General features: G+C 42.1%; 1 long non-coding RNA gene across 1 annotated transcript in view; it reads right to left on the bottom strand.

The window, feature by feature from the left end:
• Positions 1-3,115: 3,115 nt before the first annotated feature.
• LOC108501210 overlaps positions 3,116-22,090 on the bottom strand; it is a 68,372-nt gene continuing 49,397 nt past the window's right edge. Inside the window, exon 3 of the long non-coding RNA XR_001876149.1 lies at positions 3,116-3,816. This is a non-coding gene — a long non-coding RNA (uncharacterized LOC108501210). The remainder of the gene's footprint in view (positions 3,817-22,090) is intronic.

Raw genomic sequence — 22,090 nt, 5'->3', positions numbered from 1 at the left:
TGAAATTGTGAGCCTGTTTAAGGTAAAGGCATATGTCCTACTGACTTCAGTGAGGTCAGTGTTTTTATCAAAATCTGTGGGGTTTCTTTGGTTAATCCTAGAGCTCAGTGAAGGTGATGGAATAGAACAACGAATTCCTCAGTTCTGAAGCATTTATTTGTGCATTCAAATTATCTATAAACATATTCGCTGTTTTGCTGAGGGATTGGTGGTGGTGGTGTGATGTCTAACGATGTAATAGATTGCATACCTATGGCATTCTGTCAGAGCTGTATGTGTCCAGTCTGTCCACACATGGCTCTGGCATCTTATGGGGTTTAATGTCAGGTCCTTGTTGCTATTCAGACTTGTCATCTGAATTACATGAGGTTACTTTGGTTTTGTTTTCTGATGGATGTCTTGATCTTCACAAACAAAGATGAGAACCCATAGCAGTAGTTTTGCTCATAACAGTATCTACATAAAGAATAGCAATTTCCCAGGATTGGTGCAATGAAAAACACCATTTGGATAAACATTCAGTGATAAATTAAAAAAAAGAGAATGCGGACATAGCCCAGTGGGGAAAGAATTCAAAATGTAACAACACAGACACAAAAGCTTTTTTCTTTTCTTTGTCCATCTCTAAAAAATGACTGCACTATTTAATTATGGACAGCCTTATTTAGAGGATTTAACAGGTTGTATAGGTATAGCAATCAGAAGACAAGGGGGAAAAACCCCCAGTATGTCCTGAATACTCTTTTATGACCTAGGAATAAGCACATGTTTAGTCTTAATTTCATGGCAGAAAATGCAGACAGCAATTATTTGATTTAATTCTGATAAGACTGTCATTCAGTTAAGTGGTCAACCAAAATCATACAAGTGAACTGAACTTATGTAAGGTGTATGCCTTTGCAGAATCATAATACTATTTTAGAGTTTTGTTTAAATACTGTAGTGTCTCTCTCTTTCTTTCTCTCTCTCTCGTTTTCTCTGTTGTTTTAAAGTCATTGATGTTTGGCCTAAATTTAAAGTGGAGCTTTCCAGCTTTTTTTTACAGGCTTTTTTCATATTCTTCCTCTTTTTTTCCACTGCTATTAAATGGCATATACCTTCATACCCAAAGAAGTATTTTTGCGGCTTCAACTTTTAAGAAGTTTTTACCTTTTAAGAAGGTTCCTATCAAATTCATCAGAATGTGGCTCAAACCCATAAGTAGGGGTCCTCAAAATATGAGTGAGTGGGAAATAAGAGTCCATCAGGAGCCTAAACAAAGAAAACCTCACCTTCTGTCAGAGCATGCCTGAATTTGTATTTGGCCTCCAAATTCCCTAGGGCACAGGCTGCCTCTTTTTCAAGGCTCTTGGAGCACCTGATACCATAAGGGTCCACTCTCATTTGACTTGGGCTCTTTTGGAAAGGATGTGAGTGATAATGAAGATGTGAGAGCTTGACATGACCTTGCTGAAATGAGAACTCACCTGAATGAAACTGTAAGGTTCCCAGTATGTGAAGAAATAAAGATAGACAGGAACAGACTGCTTTGCCTAGATAGAGCATATTAGAGATGGGTATAGAAGTACTTGTCCCAGTGGTATTGTCCCTTGGCTGTGTAACCTGGCCTCAATTTTAGTCCAGTTGCCTGTTTTTCTACATGCCCCATGAAAGCCAATTCCCTGGCTGCTGTGTGTCTTCTTTATATTTCTTTATAATGTAGATTCTAGCTGTTTAACTGCAGTAGACTTTATGATAAGGCTTTTTTTCCCCCTCTCTTGGCAGAATCCCGAGACTTAATTTTAAAAGACGTTCAAACCCCTAAACACTCCTGAATGACTTACAGGAAAAGAAGAGTGTTTGCTAGCTCTGTTTTTAAAAATATTACAATCTTTTCTTATTATGCAATTTTGTCATTGTTATAAATAAGTAATTGTACTGGGGAGAAGGGATAATCCTTATTTAATTAAATTCATCTATAGTCCCAGGTTGGCAGCAACCAGACATATGTGAGACTAATACCCACAGCCTGCCTGTATGCATGTCCAATTAAAAATTCACTCTACACTGGCACTGGCAGTTTAGTGTTGCTTTTGGCATTTACAGATTCTTTTATTTTGTGATTTTTTTTTTACCATACACATATGCTGGAGCAGATGTTGCTTATTTGTTGTTTATTCAAATCTGTAGTCTCTGGCAGCTACCTCCATTGTTCTGTAATGAAGCTTTATTCACTGTCCTGTATTAGGACCCAGCAAACGCATGATGGGCAGAGTTAGCTCTCAGCAGGAGCTACGGTTATTGTCCTTACTTATTGGCTGTTTATATTCTAAAGCTCAAAGTTGAGAAAGCTGGCTGGGCAGGGTAAGGGGCTATATGCTGTGTGCAGAGGAGAAATACTTGATTCCACTTACTTTATCCTTGCCCTGATAAGGTACAGGCTTGCATGTAAAATCATCTGTTGCAGAGGTTTTGTATTCAGCACTTGAAAAATAGAGCTGTTCTCCCCCTCCACTCCCTGTCCCATCTTGTTCTCCTCCTTCTACTCCTGCTGTTCCTTCATTTTTTAATCAGCCTTTGTAAAGCACTGGGTATAACTAAAGGATGTTTCAATGCTGCTCACTCCTGTTAACTCAGCATGTGCCTGAAAATTCATTAAGAGCAGTGCCTATCAGGGAGGCATGGGAAGTGTGTTATTTCGGTGAATGTTGTAGTCACCCACTACCCCTTGCTCCTAGCTTACTTCCCTCTTCCTCTGCGGGGTGCCCATGCACCGGACAGGCAGCAATTTCTGCATGGTGCTGACCCAAGCAGACACTGCTCCCAGGAACTCCAGTGCCAACACAAAGGCATTAGCCTGCTGGAAAAGCCCTTGGTAGCCCAAGAGGTAATCAATCAGGCAAGTAACCACCTCCATCTGTCTCACTGTGACATGGTAGCTTGCTACCAATGCACTTGTGATTCATCTTGTCCCAACTGGTGGTGCCAGGGATCACATAACATGCAGTTTTTGCAGCAGCTGGGAGCGTCCCAGCTTCCCTGCTGCTGAGCTAACACGTTAGCTTCTGTGACTGATCAAGTAGGAATTTTTTCAGTTCTCACACCTTCACTCCTCCTACTCACCAACTCCTCCGATGCTTTGGCAACACGGCGATATTCACAGAATGTAATTGGTATTTCTTTTAATTGACTGAGTGCTGAGAATGTGAATCCTGTTTATTATCCATTGCAAATTTTGCCTGCAATTGAAGGAACAATGTCTTCAAAAGTACAAGAAGAAAAGGTATGTATATTTCCTATGCTTCAAAGAGTACAGGATTTCTGTGTACCTTTCTCTAGTTTCAGTATTAAGAAGTGAACTGCTAATTCATATATCATATTTGCTATAGTGCCAACACAACACTGTTTTTCTTTATGCATAACACAGTGACTTTTAGTGTTAAGTACATATTAAAGGAAAGGAAAAGGCAAAGAGACAGGCAAAAGGAAGACTTGTTAAATCTGCAATCAAAAATTGGGAGCTGAACTTAAAAATCTCCTACAACTATTCTTGTGTTGATACCAAATGACATTTATAATAAAATTTGTCATTGGTTCATGACAACATACAACCTCCAAATAACAAGTTCTCCCTTCATAAAACACAATGGATAATAGATCCGTGGATCCCTCTCTACAACAGTTTTATCTTCTGCAGGTGTCCTGGCACAAAGGAGACATACACCTTCTTTAGCTTCTCTGGATTGCCTACATTTGTTTTATGAGGCTGTAGCCCATCTTATACATTTGAACCATATAAAGGTCTTCATATTCTTTCCCATTTCTTCCATTATGGATCTGTAAATGAGAATAAAAGGAAGCTGTAACATTTTAATGCATTTTTTGTCCTGAATAACTCTGGAGGCAAAGTGGTGTGGTCCCAGAAAGAAGCAGAGAGAAAAGAGTAAAGTGAAAAGCAAAGTTGTGAAATGATGAATCTTCAAACTTCCCTGTATCTTTTTCCCATCCAGAAAAAACTTAAGTTGTCTGTTTTCCTCAGAGGAGTCCTCTGGAAAGACAATTTACTTTTGCACCTCTTGAGATACCCTGTCTGCTTTATTTTGCCTTGATGTATCTCACTTACTTGTATATGTCTAAGCCCAGCAATGGATATTAAGATGGAGATTCAGAATGTGGTGATGCTGTGTTCACAGTACAGAAACCAAATTGGCAACAAAGAAGGGACGACTGGTAGACTTTTGAAATGGTTTCTGCAAGGTCGTGCCACCCAGCAGTGGTGTCAGGATACTCTGCCTGCAGTTCTCAGGTCTAGAAGCATGCCAGGAGCTTTAGGGGGTTGTACAATTTTTAGTGAGAAAATTTCTAAAAGTCATTGCACATTTATGTCATTTTGTTGCATGTGTATGTCATATTTTAGGTCCTACTGCAGCAGGCTGATTCATCCTACTGGGAAAGGATATGCACACACTGCATGCTGAAGGCAGATGGGCCAGTGAAACTTATAAAACCTGCTGTTGTTTAAATCATAGGGGGAAAAAATCATAAAATATCTTAGGTATCTAGGAGGATGACCAAATACTTAAAAAACAGAGATTGGTTTAGATCGTGATAGCCTTTCAAACAAGAAAAATTCTGAAGTTAAATCTAATTGTTCTGAAGTTGTGCTGAGTCCTTGAAAGGACTTTTCTATTATTTCCATCTCCGCCTTTTCTTCCCATGCCCTCAACAGAGCACAGAAGGATCAGAGACTGTGTCACAGACCTCCATGTTGTTGCTATACTAATTGTTCCAGTTGACAGCACGATCCTTTGAACCTTGCTGCAAAATTCAAAATCCAAACCCCACATCCAGCTCAGGCTTTGAGGCAGCTTTGTGAGAACATCCATGCTTTTTCTGATGACACCACTTTGCTTTGCGAGGATTAATTCACCTCACTGTTGGTGGTACCTCTGAGAAGAGGATCTTTAGTGTTATCCTGAATGTATTTTTATGCTCTAAAGAACTTTACATGATTTCTGTTCCGAAGATCTTCTACATGCTTCTCAACCACTGGCTGATACATAACATTTTTCCTTGGGAAAATATCACTGACAAAGAGGCAAGCTTACTGAGTCTGACACTCTTAGACCCTCTAGACAGAGTTTAATGGCTATTACCATTGAAACTACACCATTGTAATTGTTTTTTGATCTCTACAAAGTAACACCCAAAAGTCAGTACCTGTTCTGGCTTACCAATTGCTTTGGGCACTGCTGACCAGGCAGAAGTTGTAGGACCTAGCAAAAACATGTGGGCTTGTCCTGGTTCCAGCCAGACAATTTTGCAGCAGCCAGAAGGGACACAGCCAGGACCCTGAAGTAATTCAGCACCACCTTCCAACATTTGACAGAGGTGACAGAGGGGGGGTAGGGTTTTTCCAGTTTTGCCAGGGTGTGCAGAGTGTGCAATCAGGTGGCACCAGGTTCCATATAGTGAGTCATGGTTGTCTTGTACACTGTGCCATTAGTGGTAGTGTTGTTACTGTTTATTTTCTTATTTCATTGCTGCTTCTAGTAAATTGTTCTTATCTCAATCTGTGATCTTTACCTTTTTGTGCCTCCAATTCTTCTCTCCATTCTACCAGGGGATGGGAGCAGGGGATGGGGAGGCAGAGGGGCTGGAGAGTAATTGAGCAAGCTGCACATGGTCTGGGGTGTTTCCATGGGAACATTAAATTGGAGAATTCCATTCCTAAACCACAACAGGGTTTTTCATTCATTTTTGTCAAAGGTCTCCATAAAGGGTGCTGGAAGCCATCCTCCCTTTCATGGGGTGGTCTCAATTGCAGAGAGCCCTATGAGGCTCCCTGTGATCACTTATTTTTTATTCGTTATCTCTGCAGCTGCCACTGGGAGCATTTGTGATGTAATGTAATCTACAGTGTAGGCTGATGACATTCAGCTTTACCTCTCATTTTCATCAGAAGCAGACACAACCATCACCCGTCTCTCCTGACATTTGGCAGTGGCACAAATCTGAATTAAAGACAATTGCATGAAGCTCAGTTGAAATAAGATGGAAGTGATACTGACTCTCAAGGAAAAGTAGGAGGAGGACCTGTCAAAGTTTGAAGCTGTTTCATCAGCTGAGGGAAAATAAAAGACTGCAACTTCAGGTTTTGTCTAGATTCATCACTACTACCTCCCCAATTTCAGAAACATAGAATCATAGAATCATAGAATTAACCATGTTGGAAAAGACCTCCGAGATCACCAAGTCCAACCCTCGATCCGACACTGCCATGGTTACTAGACCATGATGCTAAGCACCACATCCAGTCTCATCTTAAAAACCTCCAAGGACGGTGAATCCACTGCCTCCCTGAGCAGCCCATTCCAATGTCTGATTATCCTCTCTGTAAAATTTTTTTCCAAATATCCAACATAAACTTTCCCAGCAGAGCTTAAGATCGTACCCTCCTGTCCTACTGCTGGTTGCCTGGGAGACTGATGCCCCTCTGGCTCCAACCTCCTTTCACATAGTAGAGTGATGAGGTCTCCCATGAGCCTCCTCTTCTCCAGGCTAAACAACCCCAGCTGCCTCAGCCTCTCCCCATAGGACTTGTGTCCGAGTCCCTTCTCCAGCCTCGTTGCTCTTGGCCTTTTTGAACCTCATCCTGTTGGCATCAGACCATCTCTCCAGCTTGTCCAGCTCCCTCTGAAGAGCCCTCCTGCCTTTCAGCAGATCCACACTCCCCCCCCAACTTGGTGTCATCTGCAAATTTGCTAATGGTACACTCAATCCCCTCATCCAGATCATCAATAAAGATATCAAACAGAACTGGGCCCAACACTGATCCCTGGGGGACACCACTGGCCACCAACTGGATGCAGCACCGTTCACCACCATTCTCTTGGCCCGGCCCTCCAGCCAGTTCTTAATCCAGCACAGAGTGCCCCTGTCCAAACCGTGGACTGCCAGCTTTTTCAGGAGAATGCTATGGGAGATGGTGTCAAAGGCTTTGCTGAAGTTCATATAGACCACAGCCACAGCCTTCCCCTCATCCACCAGGAGGGTCACCTGATCATAAAAGGAGATCAGGTTGGTCAGACAGGACCTGCCCTTCCTAAAACCATGCTGACTGGGTCTGATCCCTTGTCTATCCTGTAGGTGTTGTGTGATTGCACTTAGGATGATCTGCTTGCCAGGCACTGAGGTCAGGCTGACAGGCATGGAGTTTCCCGGGTCCTCCTTGCAGCCCTTTTTGTGGATGGGCGTGACATTCGCCAACTTCCAATCATCTGGGACCTCCCCAGTGAGCCAGGACTGTTGGTAAATGATGGAGAGCGGCTTGGCGAGCTCTTCCACCAGCTCCCTCATCACCCTAGGGTGGATCCCATCTTGTCCCATAGACTTGTGAGGATCCAAGTGGCTCAGCAGGTCGCTAACTGTTTCCTCCTGGATTACAAGGGGGCTATTTGGCTTCCTGTCTCTGTCTACCAGTTCCAGAAACCAGTTGTCCTGAGGACAACCTGTCTTACTGTTGAAAACTGAGGCAAAGAAGGTGTTAAGTACCTCAGCCTTTTCCTCATCTTTGGTGACTATGTTCAACATAGTCCCTCCTTTTGCTATTGATGTATTTGTAGAAGCACTTCTTGTTATCCCTAACAGAAGTGGCTAGACTGAGTTCAAAGTGTGCTTTTGTCTCTCTAATTTTCTCTCTACATGACCTAACTATATTCCTAAACTCTTCATGAGTAGCCAGCCCTTTTTTCCATAGTCTGTAAGCTCTCTTTTTTTCCCCAAATTTCCTTTAAAATCTCCCTGTTCAGCCAGGCTGGCTGTCTTCCCTGCTGGCTTGCCTTTCAGTACACTGGGACAGCCTGCTCCTGTGCATTCAAGACTTGCTTCTTGAAGCGTGTCCATCCCTCCTGGACCCCTTTGTTTTCAAGGGCTATTTCTCAAGGTACCCTCTGAACCAGTCTTTTGAGCAGGCCAAAATCTGCCCTGTGGAAGTCCAGGGTAGAAGTTTTATTGATGTCCCTCTTTGCGTCCCTGAGTATTGAAAACTCTATTATTTCATGGTCACTGTGCCCCAGATGGTCTCTGACCACCACATCACCCACCAAGCCCGTCTCTGTTTGTGAACAGCAGGTCTAGCAGGGCCCAATCCCTGGTAGGCTTATTTACCAGTTGAAGCAGGAAATTACCTGATTTATCACAGAGAACTGACTGATAAATACATGATTTATCACAGAGAACTGACTACTGTGTTCTCTCTTTTCCTGTCAAATTCAGCTCTTAGATTACTCATTTATACTTTTATCATTTCTAGGGCAGTGTGTTCTTGTGTAGGACAGGCAGGAGATGACGGGAAGCTCTGACTTGCAGAGTAAGCAGCCACTTTGCTCTTGAGCATAGCAGTTTGCAGGGGTATATCCTTGAAAGAGGCAAAGGAGGATGTGAAGCCTGGTGTGTGTACTTCCAGTGTCCCAGGAACTATTCATGTGTCTCCTGCTAATGATGGCTGTGAGAAACAGACCCCAGTGATAACCATGTAAAGAACTGCAGGCTAAACAAGGAGACTAAGTAAAATATCGTTTGCTGACACATGACTTGTGTGCCTCCTGATCCTGTCTCACATCCTTGAGGTGCAGCATATGTTCACTTGTGTCCCACCTGAGGTGGATGCAGTCATGTGAACTCCAGGGCTTTCCCCTCTTTTTCACAATGAGTTTGACTTCACCCTCACAAGAGAAATATGCTTGAAGTCATCTATATGGCAGTGGTAGCCAAAGTGATAGGGAGAAAAACGCTGGAGACTGGGTAAGAGCTGGGGTTCTGATAAGCAGAAGAAAATGTCTGATAGCAGCCAGGTTTTGCTTACCATGTAAGTTCTTCTGGGCATAGACCATTCCTTTGTTGCATTCTTACTGCATCTACCAGCACAATGGGGCACAATTAATAATAGGAATTGCATTTTGTAGAGATTTTTAAATATATTTTCACCCAGTCACACTGCATAAGATGATTGACGGGAAATTCCCCTTCAATTCAAAGGAGCAAGGGATTGACAAATTTCATAGCTCACCTGAAGAAGAGTAGGAGCTTTTGCTACATCTGGGGCATTTTGGGGTGTATTATTTACTTTCAAATAATATAACAACTATAATAAGATGGTTTACCTAGTTTCTGGTAGAACATCTTTGAAAAATGAAATTTGGAGAAAGACATGAATGAAAACTCTCGATTGTGCGGGCCTTCGGAAAGAGTTTGTGGTTTATGTGCTGCTGCCATCTGGTGGTTATTCTGAAATGCGGCACAACGCCGAGCAGTAGATGTACAGCAGAGTTGGTCAGCACTACAGCCCTGTGCCAGGGACAAGAACGCCTGGACGGGGCTCTCCTATGGGCAAGTTATGGAAAGGTGTATTACATTTGGCTAGAAAATAAGTATAAACGAGATCTTTCTAATCTCAGTTTGCTTGTTTGTCCCCATTTCTACAGTGAATCATGGAAAGTGAATCGGTGTCACAGGAGTTGTAAAGGGATATTAAAAAAAAGACTAAGAAAAGACTTTTCCTTTGAAATTTCAGTGGCATTACTTGAAATGTTTGCTTTCATAGTCAATGGCCAGTAATTAGTGCAGATGCCTATGGAGGAGCTACTTCTTAGAAAAGACAGTACAGTATGCTGGGAATAGTCAGATTTTATGGAATATTTACATAAGATCAAGATTTTTCACACATGGGAAGTGATATGATATGAATAACAAGATTTCTTTTCCCAAAATACTAAAAGTTGTACAAAATAATTTCTTCTGGTGTATCAAGGTTGAGTGAGCTTCAGAAAGTCCTCTGTTTTGGATAACAGCAATAAAAAAAAAATAAAAATGGTACTTTGTTGCTTACACAGAATGCATATTTTTAGTAAAGTTTTATTAGCTCTAAATCACAGAATCATAGAATGGCTTGGGTTGGAAGGGATCTTAAAGATCATTTAGTTCCAACTCTCCCTCTATGGATAGGGACAACTTTCACTACAGTAGGTTGCTCAGAGCTCCAACGAGCCTGGTCTGGAACACTTTCAGAGATGGGGAGTCTACAGCTTCTCTAGGCAACTTGTTCCAGTGCCTCACCAGCCCCACAGTAAAGAGTTTTTTCCTAATATCTAGTCTAAACCTACTTTCTTTCAGTTCGAAGCCATTCTCCCTTATCCCGTCACTACATACTCTTATAAAAAAGTCCCTCTCCATCTTTCTCATAGGCTACCTTCAGGTATTGGAAGGAGGCACTTAGATCACTCTGAAGCCTTCTCTTCTTCAGGCTGAGCAAACTAAATTCTCTCAGCCTTTCCTCATAGAAGAGGTGCTCCATTACTCTAATCATCTTTATATCCCTTCTCTGGACTTGTTCCAACAGGTTGATGTCCTTCCTGTGCCAGGGACCCCAGAGCTGGATGTAGCACTCCAGGTGGGGTCTCACCAGAGTGGAGAAGAGGAGCAGAGTCACCTCCCTCACCCTGCTGGACACACTTCCTTCGATGCAGCCCAGGATACAATTGGTTTTCTGGGCTGCAAGAGCACAGAGCTGGCTCATGCCCAGCCTCTCATCCACCAGCACTCCCTATTCCTTCTTGGCAGGGCTGCTCTTGATCTATTCATCTCCAAGCTTATATTGATATCAGGGATTGCCTTGACCCAGATACAGGACATTATTGGTCTTATTAAACCTCACGGGATTCCCATGAGTCCACTTCTCAAGATTGTCCAGGTCTGGATGGCATCCCATCCTTCAGGTTTGTCAGCTGCAACACTCAGCTTGGTATCATTTGCAATTTGGATTTCATCGGAGAGGCTTGGCCCATCTGCAGAGAAACCTTTGGGGGAGGAGGCCGCCCCTTCCCTCCTCTGCTCCCATGCTGGCAGTGGCTTGTGCCTGTTGATGAGAGGGAGGGAGTCTTGGCCGGAGCCAGCCATCAACAGCGTGAGTCTGTGAGAAGAGCCCCTTTTTCCCCTTTTCCCCTCCCTCTTCTCAGTGCAGGGGGGCGATCTCCATTTTGGCTTCTCCTGCCCACCTGGGCCCCCATGTAGCGACCGCCAGAGCCCAACAGCGCCCCCTGCCGACTTCCACGGAGCAACTGCAGGCTCTGCTCCTCCAGTGATCCAACAGTGCCCCCTGCTGACCATGGTTAGAATTGCGCCAAAAGGCAAAAAGTACTGAACTGGTTTTTTGGAGGGAAATTTGGGTGCAGGATTATTGTTTAATAGGTTTTGTGTTCTTTTGTTGTTCTGCCAATACACATATATCCTTTAATAAAGGGCTGTTATCTTTTTCTTTCTCCATGCTTCCTCAATTGGATCCTCTTAATTTCGGATTTACAATTGCTTGGAGGGAGAAGCTTGGTCTTCCTCATAACTCATCCTCCTTAGCAAAACACTTCAGTTTCATTAAACTGAGACAGTGCTCAAAATGGTTATTTAGTCCTATTGTATTAGTATTTTTAAATATATATGTAGATGGCCTTTCAGAGTGCATTGAGCCTTGATTTGTCTACATACCTTGCATGTTTTGTCAATGAGAGCCATGATAGCAGAGCAAGCATCACACCTCCTTCCAGGGCAAATCCAGTGAGACACATGGAGGTCTTTCTGTAGCCTAACTGTAGTGATATTAAATTGGTCCGCAGACATTTTATCCAGTTTTTAATGTCTCAACTTGTGCCTAAAGATTGGCCTAGCTTCCATTATCACATGTTTTGGGTAGTTCTCTAGCTAGTGCATGAATGGGTGGGACATAACTGACTGAAGTTGGAACAGATGCTTCACATTTATCTTTACAAATAGGTCAAACCTGCCTGCATTCACCTGGTTTTGACCAGGTCAGCAGATGAATTCTAACTTCACTTATGCTTGCATTAGAAATTACAGGGGTTTTTCCCACAACTATTTTGTAGTAACATTTTTTGACAGCTTCTTCGGTATCTTGGGAATGTAGTTGCAAAAATGAATGGGGAAAGAAGCATTCCCTTCTAGGAAAAAACAGCAAACATATCTGTGTACCTTCACTTTTGTTAGGCTGCTTCTTTCAGTAACCTATGTATATCAGCTCAATCTTAAAATTGTTACTGTGAACTAGGAGGTAAAGTTTACAATCAAATGATCTGAGAGGTGTAATTTAGTTTCAGTAAGTTTCTGTGAATCGGCTGAGTTCAATTAATAAATAATTAATAATTCATTATTAATAACTTGACTGTTATTAATAAATAACAGAAAATGCAAGGTTACATGATTTAGTGTAATCCTAATAGAAGATAACTCCTTTAGGTTATATTACTTAGTGCTTATTCAAGACTAGCTGTGAACACTCAGACATATACCATAAGCCAAACTGCTATAAATCAAAATGAATTGTGACTTCTCAGAACCTCAAGCCCTTTTACTCTGGTAGAATAAGAAGCTTGCATCAAATCTGATGTCCCATAAGATGAATATTTTTACCACTAGTAAAAAGTCAGCAGGTGTTTTATTTCTTTGTTCAGATTTGCTGAGTGTTCCTAAAAGTTGTGAAAGACTCAGCATAGGCTGGGGAAGAAAACAAGGAAGGGAGTCAGGAATGACTTTTGCATTCTGAGAAAAGAGTGGAAGGAGCAGCATACCTCCTGCTAGTTTGCAGGCCTTTTCATTTTCCCTCTTCTACTTGCTCTTCATAAGGAAATGAAACTTGAATTGTTGTACAAATTGGGGAAGAAAATGATTAGGTAAAAGTTTCAGAAAGTAAAACTGGTGAATTTTATGCTGCTACGTCACTGAATACATAAATCTGCAATGTCTTTTCTTTGAACAGTGTATTAGAAAATATGGTTTTGACAACTATCTTGCTGTTTCCAGAAGATGGCAGTCAGTATCTTATGTGGGACTGAGAAGCCCTTCTCATTGATTCATTACTGTTTTATCATTCTTCTAGTGGTGGCTAATGGTGATTTGACTTCTCTAGTATGTGGACATGCAATCTGGGAGGAGCAGAATTTGTGCCATACCATTCTCCAAAATTTATCCTTAGGGATACAGCTCCATATCCAAGTCACTGTGCAATAAGTGAGTGAATTTAGTGAATATTAGTCACTATGCTGAGATTACACCCATGCCAACTTTTTATTGCAGGTAATGTAGTTTCTACATCTTTTACTGAGAGAAGGTTGCTCAGATTACATCCCACTTACCAAAGGCATGCATGGGGCATGCAACTGCCATGGAGCGACTGTTAGACAGAAAATTTATCCTGTTTACAAGCATCTTACATTAAACAAGGCCTTGTAGGACAGTAGTCCTGGAACAGTTAGTTGCTGCCTTCCATCCCTGCTAAGCCCTAAATTAATCTGTGTGAACCTGTGCTCTGTGATATGCTAAAAGAGCACCTTTCACAGGAGAGCTGCCTGTACCTTAACTATAAGCGCTGGTATGATTTTTTACCAAACCTACCCACGTTGTGCCTTTTAGACTTTTTGCATGGTGTTTTCCAGACTTCTGTTAAACTTGAGGAACAACCTAGAAATTTTTTTGTGGCCCATCAACTTCTTCCTAGTGACCCAAAGGATAGGAGCTCTTCAAGCTCATTTGGCCATATGTTTTTGATGGCTACAAGTCCTAACTGTGCTTGGCTTTGGCAGTCAGTAAAAATCATATTACTATGTGAGCACTGCTCATTTGTACCCTACACACCCCCATCTAGTAACAAGAAAACTGTCTGAGGATCAAGATTAAAGTTTGGTGTGGGTGGCAAATAGGCAACTAGCCAACATTTTGGGTTTGGAGTTACCATGACTGGAGATATTTAGAAGTTGTGTAGGTGTGGCACTTAGGGGCATAGTTTAGTGGTGGACGTGGCAGTGCTGGATTAATGGTTGGACTTGATGTTCTTAAAGTTCTTATGCAAACTAAATGATTCTACGATTCTATCATTAAGAGCACCAGTTGTGTTGCACACGGAGCAGACACTCAGAAGAACTCACCTCCACTGCAGTCACAGGACTGGCTCTATCAGATTACTGTTGGTCTCTAATTAGCCCTTTCTGGTGCAATCTCTTTGTAGTTTGGGCTAGACTTTTTAATTTACTGCTACAGGATGGTTTGTCCCAGAGTCACATACATAAGGAGTGTACCTGACATAACAGTTGCATTGAAATGGAAATTGAGAATGAGGTTTCTCAAGTACACGGGGAACATCTTTTGCCCTCCAGCTGCTGCTGATATCCTAGAAGGAAGGACTTCATCATATTTCAGGCCTTGCTGGAACTGAGGGACCGTTCAAACACACAAACATGAAGAGATCATCAAAGGACATGATTGCAGGAATCTAAAGAGATTGGGCATTTCTATGCTTTGCAAACATGCCTCTTTGTCAGTTTATGCAGATTTCTGCACTGTCTTCCCATGGCTTACAAGACACTAAAATGTGCTAAGATGGGAACATGTCAAACACCCTCTTGCACTCAGAGCAATTTCAGTCTGATAGGGAAGCATGCTTTCAGGAAGAAAGTGGTACTGTCTTCAAAATAACTTGGGTGAGGCTCTTGGCATTACTACCCTGAACAAGGTGTGAAAAGTCAAGAGTAGTCTTTAAGGTGGCTAGAAACTCTGACAGAGTCCAGTTACAGGATTTATTTCAATGTCAGCAGAGGTCTGTCATTGTCCTGTGCTACAAATTAGTAAATAGAAAATTTGCCTATACTTTGCCTATACGATTTCCTGTTCATTCCTGCTCATTCATCTCCCCTGACTTGAGAAACTCCTAGTGTAAATGACTACATCAGGGTAGGTGTAGATGATAAATCATACTAGATTCCTTCTCTCAATGAAGAGTAATGGTGACATTTATGGCATAGATCCTATGGCCTATTACAGATGTCTACATTTGGATCAGAACAACTGCTCTGTTGCAGAACTTGCATGTATATCTGTTGTGGTGAATGTCTGCTCTTGGTTAGTTAAATCCAATTCTAGTTTTCTGACTGGTGATAGATGAGAAATTATCAGCATAACGCTTAGCAGAACTATCATGAAAGATACTTTTTCTTTTCATATTTCTTATTTATCTTTCCTCTCTTCCCTTGTGTAACAATCAGATAATATAGAAACGTCAAAAATAATGTTTTGCCATTGTTTCTGCATGTCAAAACTTCCTACCAAAAATTCTCTGGCAGCTTTCCTGCCAGACCCCCTTAACAGAGTTTCTTGCTGGAGTTTTCTAAGGCTACATACCAAGAAAGCATGTACCACCACTTTCAAACCATATAAAAGTTGAGGAAAAATTTTGGAAAATCAGGGAGAGGAAAGGGAGAGAGAACTCTCTAGCCAAGAATTTCTCCCTACCTCACCCTCACCTTTAATGTGCCACTGCATGCTGCCTGCCTTACCACCGGAGACTGAAATTCTGCTGGCCTGGAGAAGAACCGACACCCATCGTCCCACATGCTTCAGTTATACATTATCCTTCTATCCTTACTGAAGGCCAAAAGGTGCTGCTGATCGGGACCCTACACGGCCTGGGACACGGCTCAAACGTAAGCGGCAAAGCTACACATCCTGGCTGCATTCCAGAGAACCGAGCTGCTAAGACCCTCCTAGCCCCCCTTCTTCCCCTTCCCGCCCCCCCCCCTCCCCGCAGCTAAGAGATGCTGAGATTACATCGAAAAGCGGCAGAGAGAGAGGAAAAAAAAAAGGCAGAAACTGCTCCTCCTCCCCCCCTCCTCCCCACTGCCCCCAGCTCGGCAGAAAGGTAGATTTGTGGTAACTTTCCTATGCTTCTAAAAGTAATCCTAGCTTTTTCCATTTTTTTCTTAATTTTTCCTTTTTCTCTTTGTATCTCTTTGCAATTAATAAAATAAAAATATCGAGGTTTGGTATCAGCAGATAACTTTGTGTGAGTTTTAATTTTACTGGGGGAAATATCCGAATATGAAGTTCTTTCTGCAGCTTTTAAGGAGATTGTAACACCTTACTCCCTCTTTCTCATTTTAAAAACAGTCTCCAACTTCCAGTGGACAGAAATTTAGCCTGTCTTTAATCCATAAATTTAATTCATCCTACTCAAATATAATGTCTGGTAACAGTGCGATAATATCAGAATTTGGTACATTGTGTCAGACATTTGATCAAAGCCCTTTTCCCCTTCAATGTCAAAAATTACATTTTTATTGGCTCAAATAGTGTCAGGACTTAAACCTATATGCTTTAGGGTGACTAGGATGTGAGTGATGTACCCAGAGTAAACTCACTTGAAGTGCCATCTGGACTTTCACAGAGATCTTGCTGAGTGGGTAAGAGGAAGATCCATACCATCAAGCTGTCAGCTTTAAATGCACTCAACATGGAAGCGCTCAAACAAAAACAGTTGAGGTGTCTTCTTTGTTTTCTGTGTAGTGTACACTTCATGAAATTGAAGTGATGAAGAGCTCCCACCAGCATTTCCAGAAGAAGTTGAATGAGATTGAACAGCACCTGACCAAACAGCAGGCGCTGTTTTCCGGCGCTATGCCATGTGAAGGAAGGTAATGACAGCCAAACAAGCTTACCTAAATCCAAAGCTATCATTGTGTTACCACATAAGTTCTGGTCAGTGAGTTACAAGTGTGGGCATCCCACCAGCAGAGGATAGATATATTGTGATGTGGGTATTGCTCAGAGGAAAGTCCAGCTTCCCCTCACAGTGTTCAAGGCTCTTAAACATGAGCATTCTGAAGGGGAAGATGCTTCACAGATTTGGGCTAGATTTTTAGCATGGAAATACTATATTTTAATAGCATTAAGAATGAAAGAACGTATCTTAGTCAGCTGGAGCTCCGTGTTCCAGTGTGCTGGGTTCAGGCTATGTACTTAGTACTCATGATCAGTGCAGTGACAATGCAGGAAAATTTGAACTAGCTCTCTATGGATTCAGCACAAACTCACAGGGATTGCCAAGAAGCTTCAGGTTCACAATTTGTTACTAGGGACTTTCAGTCTAGAACTGCCTAAAACTAGGACATTTATGAAGTCCTTACATTGCTGATAAATCAGAAGTGATAAACCTGTCCATATTTGACATGGCTCTGCAACTACATGTTTAATTTTGCAACTGGGATGATAAAAGAAATGAAAGTCAAGCAGACAAGGACTGTTATTTATTATTTTGTAAGGTATCCTGTGATCATGAATAAAAACAAGACTGCAACAGAGGGGAATACAGGCATTGTGCTGAGGCTGAGAAAGAGGAGGTTGTTTACTGCTCGCTCTAGTTGCTTTCACTGCTGTCCCTACAGGGAGGAAAGCAGATACCTGCAACTCTTACAGGGAGCCATTTGTCAGGAAGTTGCAGAGCTGGAGTTTCAGTTGAAGAATCAAGCTTGTCAAGTCAGCAAGAGCATCCTTTACGGTATGTTGCACAATCACTGATTTAGGTCATGTGGGAAGAGTTTAAAATATGTCCTGCTATTCAGTGTTCAAAGTGTTAACTCTGATGTACATCTGAAAATTCTTTCAGTGCCAAGAGGAGGATTTCCAAACACAAGACTTACAGTTATCCTATTTCACACTCTTTCTCCTTGGCTATGCTACTTGAACTCAACTACACAGGAAAAGTGACGATAAAAGTGTTTCAATCTTACCCTGTTCTTGATTTCCAGAAAAAGGTGACAGGCAGTCAGCCTACATAATTGTTGGGAAATGGTTACTGGCCTGGTTCTTTTCTAGACTGGCTCTCTATTTGATAAGGAAGGGTAAACAAATGATGGCTGGGGGGACTTGTCTTTGATTCTTCCCAGACAGGCTTGGATTAGAGGGTCACAAGATCACAGCATAGGTAGGGTTGGAAGTGACCTCTGGAGACCTACTCGAACACTCCTGTCAAGGCAGGGTCACCTAGAGCAGATGACACAGGAATGCATCCTGGTGTGTTTTGAATGTTTCCAGAGAGGGAGACTCCATGACCTCCCTTGAGCACCCAGTTCCAGTGCTGTGCCAACCTCAATGAAAATAAGTTTTTCCTCATGTTGAGGTGGAACTTCTTGTGTTTTAGTCTATGGCCATTGCTCCTTTTCCTGTTGCTGGGCATCACTGAAAAGAGTCTTGACACCATCCTGTTGACACCCTCCCATGAGATATTTGTATGTATTGACGAGATCCCCTCTCAGTCTTCTCTTCTCTGGACTAAACAAGCCCAGCTCCCACAGTCTCTCATCGTAAGAGAGATGCTCCAGACAAGATTGCAATGGTGTAACGCTCCAAGCCCCAGAGCGACAAGCTCATGGGCACAGTCAGGGGTTTTACTTTAAAATATATGTATTTAGGGGGCCCCCTGGTGGTCTAGTGGTTAGGATGCGGTGCTCTCACCGCCGCGGCCTGGGTTCGATTCCCGGTCAGGGAACTCCTCCGGGCAGATGGAGCTCGTCAGCCCTGTAAGGCCATCCATCTAAGAGAAGGTCACTCTAAACAAACCTACGTCCTGAGGACCTCGCTGCCACTGTCCGAGCTCGCTCGGCCCTGGCAGATGAACCTTAGGATTAAAGGGTGGGCTCAGTTCAGCGCACACTGTGTCTCACCTAAAAAATCCACTGCGCAGGCTCAAAGGGTAAAGACCTTTCCCAAATCTTCGTTCGCGAAGACTGGCCATGACATAAGTATATAGGGTTCTTGAATACCTTGAGATAGCGAAAGAGAATAAAACATGGACTTGTTCCGAAGAGGTACTATAATTCAGGGGAGAAAATAGGGGAACTTGGCAAAAGTTCAAGGGCATCACACAAGCTAGACAAAATGTTCTGCCATAATACCGACGCAGCACATACTAATCCAAAACACTTAAGTCAAAAACCAATCCCTCCAGCTTTAAGCTACTCAAAGCATCAAGAAAGGAGCAAAGAAAGAGAAGAAGAGGGATCAAGAAGAAAGAGGAAGGAGAAAGAAGGAGAGACTGATTACATAGCTATCATTGGGACCCTGTGGAAGACCAGCTCTCACGTGTTCAGATGGCAGGGCCACGACCACATGGAGAGCATATGCCTTTGGTTTTATCTGCTCTGGTCCTTGTAGCCAACCCCCCCCCAGGCAGATCCTCTGACACACTAGCCATTCTGGGGCTCCAGGCCAGGGTGAGGGGCAGTTATCTCACTGTCCCTGACAATCCGTGGTTGGGTTAGGGGCTCCAGGAGGTGCAGTGTGTTGAAGTTTTCCTGGGCTGCTTTTGACTCACAGCTGCTCTGGGGCTTCCCCATATGGGTTCCAGGGGCCAGCTATGAGGGATATGTTGCCATCTCACCTCCATGAGGTTTGACCTGTCCCTTTCCCCTCGGCATACACAACCCCCCCCACACACACACCCCCACACACCCTTACACCCCCCCTCAAGGTGGTTCCAACCCAACAGTTACTGATCTGGTGTCTAACAAATAGCCAGATTGAAGTCTGTTAGCACATTTTCCATTAGGCAGTTAGATCTATCTGTTGGAATAAAATGTCTTTTAGGCTTTTCTCCTCATTTTTAAGACAACATATTAGTTGCCAGATATTCCATGTCTTCTTCAGACTAAGCAGAAGCAGGCATGCTTCATATACTCTTGTGTATCCTGCTTGATTCCATTTATTATATTTTTATTACTGCAATATGCTTTTCCTTCTATTTTCTCTGCAGCAGCTGGACAAATTACTAGCAGAACAATCCCATCTGTTTTCTAAGCTTAAACTCTTTGACTGGAAGGAAGGAAGAAAAACCCAGAATAAACAAGTGTTTCCAGATGCTGCTAACACTGTGCATCCTCGAAGTAGGTGCTCAAAAATGGTGCACAGAAGAGCTCCTAGCAAAAACACGACAGCAACAGGCTCCCTCTCTGCCCCACAGCCAGGGGCAACCACGACAGTTTCCTATCAGGACAACACTTGAACCAAATTCAGCCAAGCCTGCCCCACAGAAGCTCTCTACCAGTAAAAAAGGAAATAAAAGGACACTCACAAGCAAAAATGGACTTTAAGACATTCATACACAAAATAAGGAGAGGTCTCAGCTTCAAGGTTTTAAGTGGAAGAGATCGCCGACCTGCAGCGCAATTTTACTATTTTGTCTCATTGCCACAGTCTAGATCAGGACCATTTCCTTTTCAGTTGTGCATTTTTTGAAGGGACGAAGCCAGTGTTTCAGGGCACTGTCAGTCTGCAGAGGCAACAAAAGTGGAACTGAGACTGGACCTGCCTTGATATTTCTCAATAAGCTGTGGCAATGATCTAGATGATCCAGAGAGAAGAACACATAAATATAGGGGGTGCATGTGGCTTGCTTGAACTTTGAATGCAACTTGTTTGACTAATTAGTATTTTCAACCCTATCACATCCTGTGAAATTAGTAATTTATGGATTCAAATTGTATGCACAATTAATCAATTTTTCAAGGACAGTAAAGGCAGTGAATTGGAAGGTTTGTTGTTTTTCTGAAGAAATTTCAAGTCAGCATTTCTGACTGATCTGATCTCACCATGTAATCAGAAAAAAAGCCTGCCTTTTTTAATACAAAATAAACCTAGAAAATATATTAGATAGCTCTCTTATAAATTAATGGTCTCTTCCATCTAAACATGTGTCCTGATTTTTAAAGGAATGATCATTCTCAGAAATCAAAAATTTAGGGTTAAATTCTGCGTAAACCTCATGTAAACACCATGGGAGGGAATGCCTTTTATTGTAGTCTTATACTACTTTATTGTTTTATGTTGATACTACCACTGATATTATCAAGCAGAATCAGGTTTCTTAGCACACAATTCAAAGAATGAGACCCATAGACAGTGAGGAACAAGGAATCAAAATATTTGAGGTAATGTTTTGTCATCTTTCATACCCATTTCTTTTTAAGACTGATCTTGGTCATTCTCTAAACATACAAAGAAAACAACATCTTTTTTCTTTTTTTTTCCAGATGAAGAAATCTTTCCAAAATTCTTTAGTTAATGATTCAGCAGAAGGAAAAGACTGATGGATGACAAACTTACAGATTTTTTTTTAATAATTGTGGCCTTTTTCTTTAAATGCATGGCATGTGACAGAAGAAAATGAACAAAATATAGCATTATAGAAAGTTCTGATCACGGCAGTTTCATTTGCCATGACTGACTGGAAAAACAGGCATTTTTAAAGGATGTTTTGAAGAGAGGTGTTAAATATTTTGCTATTCTGTGATTACTAAACTTACTATGCTCCTATTGGCAATCATGTGGGATAGGGCTGCTCTTTGTAAAGCCATTAAAAAAGAAGAGGAGAGGGCTTATTTTCTGAGAAGAAACAAGAACTTGCAGATAGTCCAGGAAATGCTACTGGAAGATATTCTCCTTATAGTTAGTTATTTCAATAGTCCTTCAATCAATACTAAATTTCATGTCCAAAGTACCTTATATAGTCCTAGCTACATTCTAAATTTTAACTTGCTACTAACTGCTTCTGATTAATTTTGTAAGGCTGGTATCTACCCTCTGTATCAAATCAGAAGCTCATTGACAGTGTACAAAATGTTAAACTGTCAAACTATCACTGTGCAAAGTCTCTTAGCTTTCCTCCTCCTTTTTATATTTGCTTCATATAAATCCAATTAAGACCAAAACGAGATGAAAAACACAGGGTTTTCTACATTATAAGCCTGGAATCAGAATCCTGGTTCAGTTTTCTGGGGAGCAGGCAGAGCCTGGATTCATGCAGAAAAACCCTCTCAAGTTTGGATAACAGCAAAGAAATCAACTGGTTCATTTTCAAAGCAGTGCAGTTTTCAATTTAGAGCTTCCCAGACTGTGAGATGTCCTACTGTCTTGTTTGTTTGATGCTCTGAAGGGATCTTAGGTGTCATTTAGGCTTTGGTGTTGCAAATCACAGCTCTGCAAAGGTGCAAATAGAAATAGCATTTACACATGTTTAAAGAGAAAATTGAGTCAAACATGCTGAGCAGCCTCGAGGCTCCTTGCACCTCCACGTTTCCACAGATGTTCAGAGTAATAAAATTATTGGTGGAGAGAGGTACACAACATAGGAACTAACAAAATCTTCTACAGCCTGCTGGGCCATGAATTTTACTGGTTGAAATTTGCCCCTTTCTTGAGACCCAACATGGGATTTGTACACTAT

This window comes from Lepidothrix coronata, unplaced genomic scaffold, assembly GCF_001604755.1.
Source record: "Lepidothrix coronata isolate B3197 unplaced genomic scaffold, Lepidothrix_coronata-1.0 Scaffold3, whole genome shotgun sequence".
Taxonomy (NCBI): Eukaryota; Metazoa; Chordata; class Aves; order Passeriformes; family Pipridae; genus Lepidothrix; species Lepidothrix coronata.
Note: the sequence above shows the minus strand (reverse complement) of the source record. Positions and strands in the feature narration are given on the sequence as shown.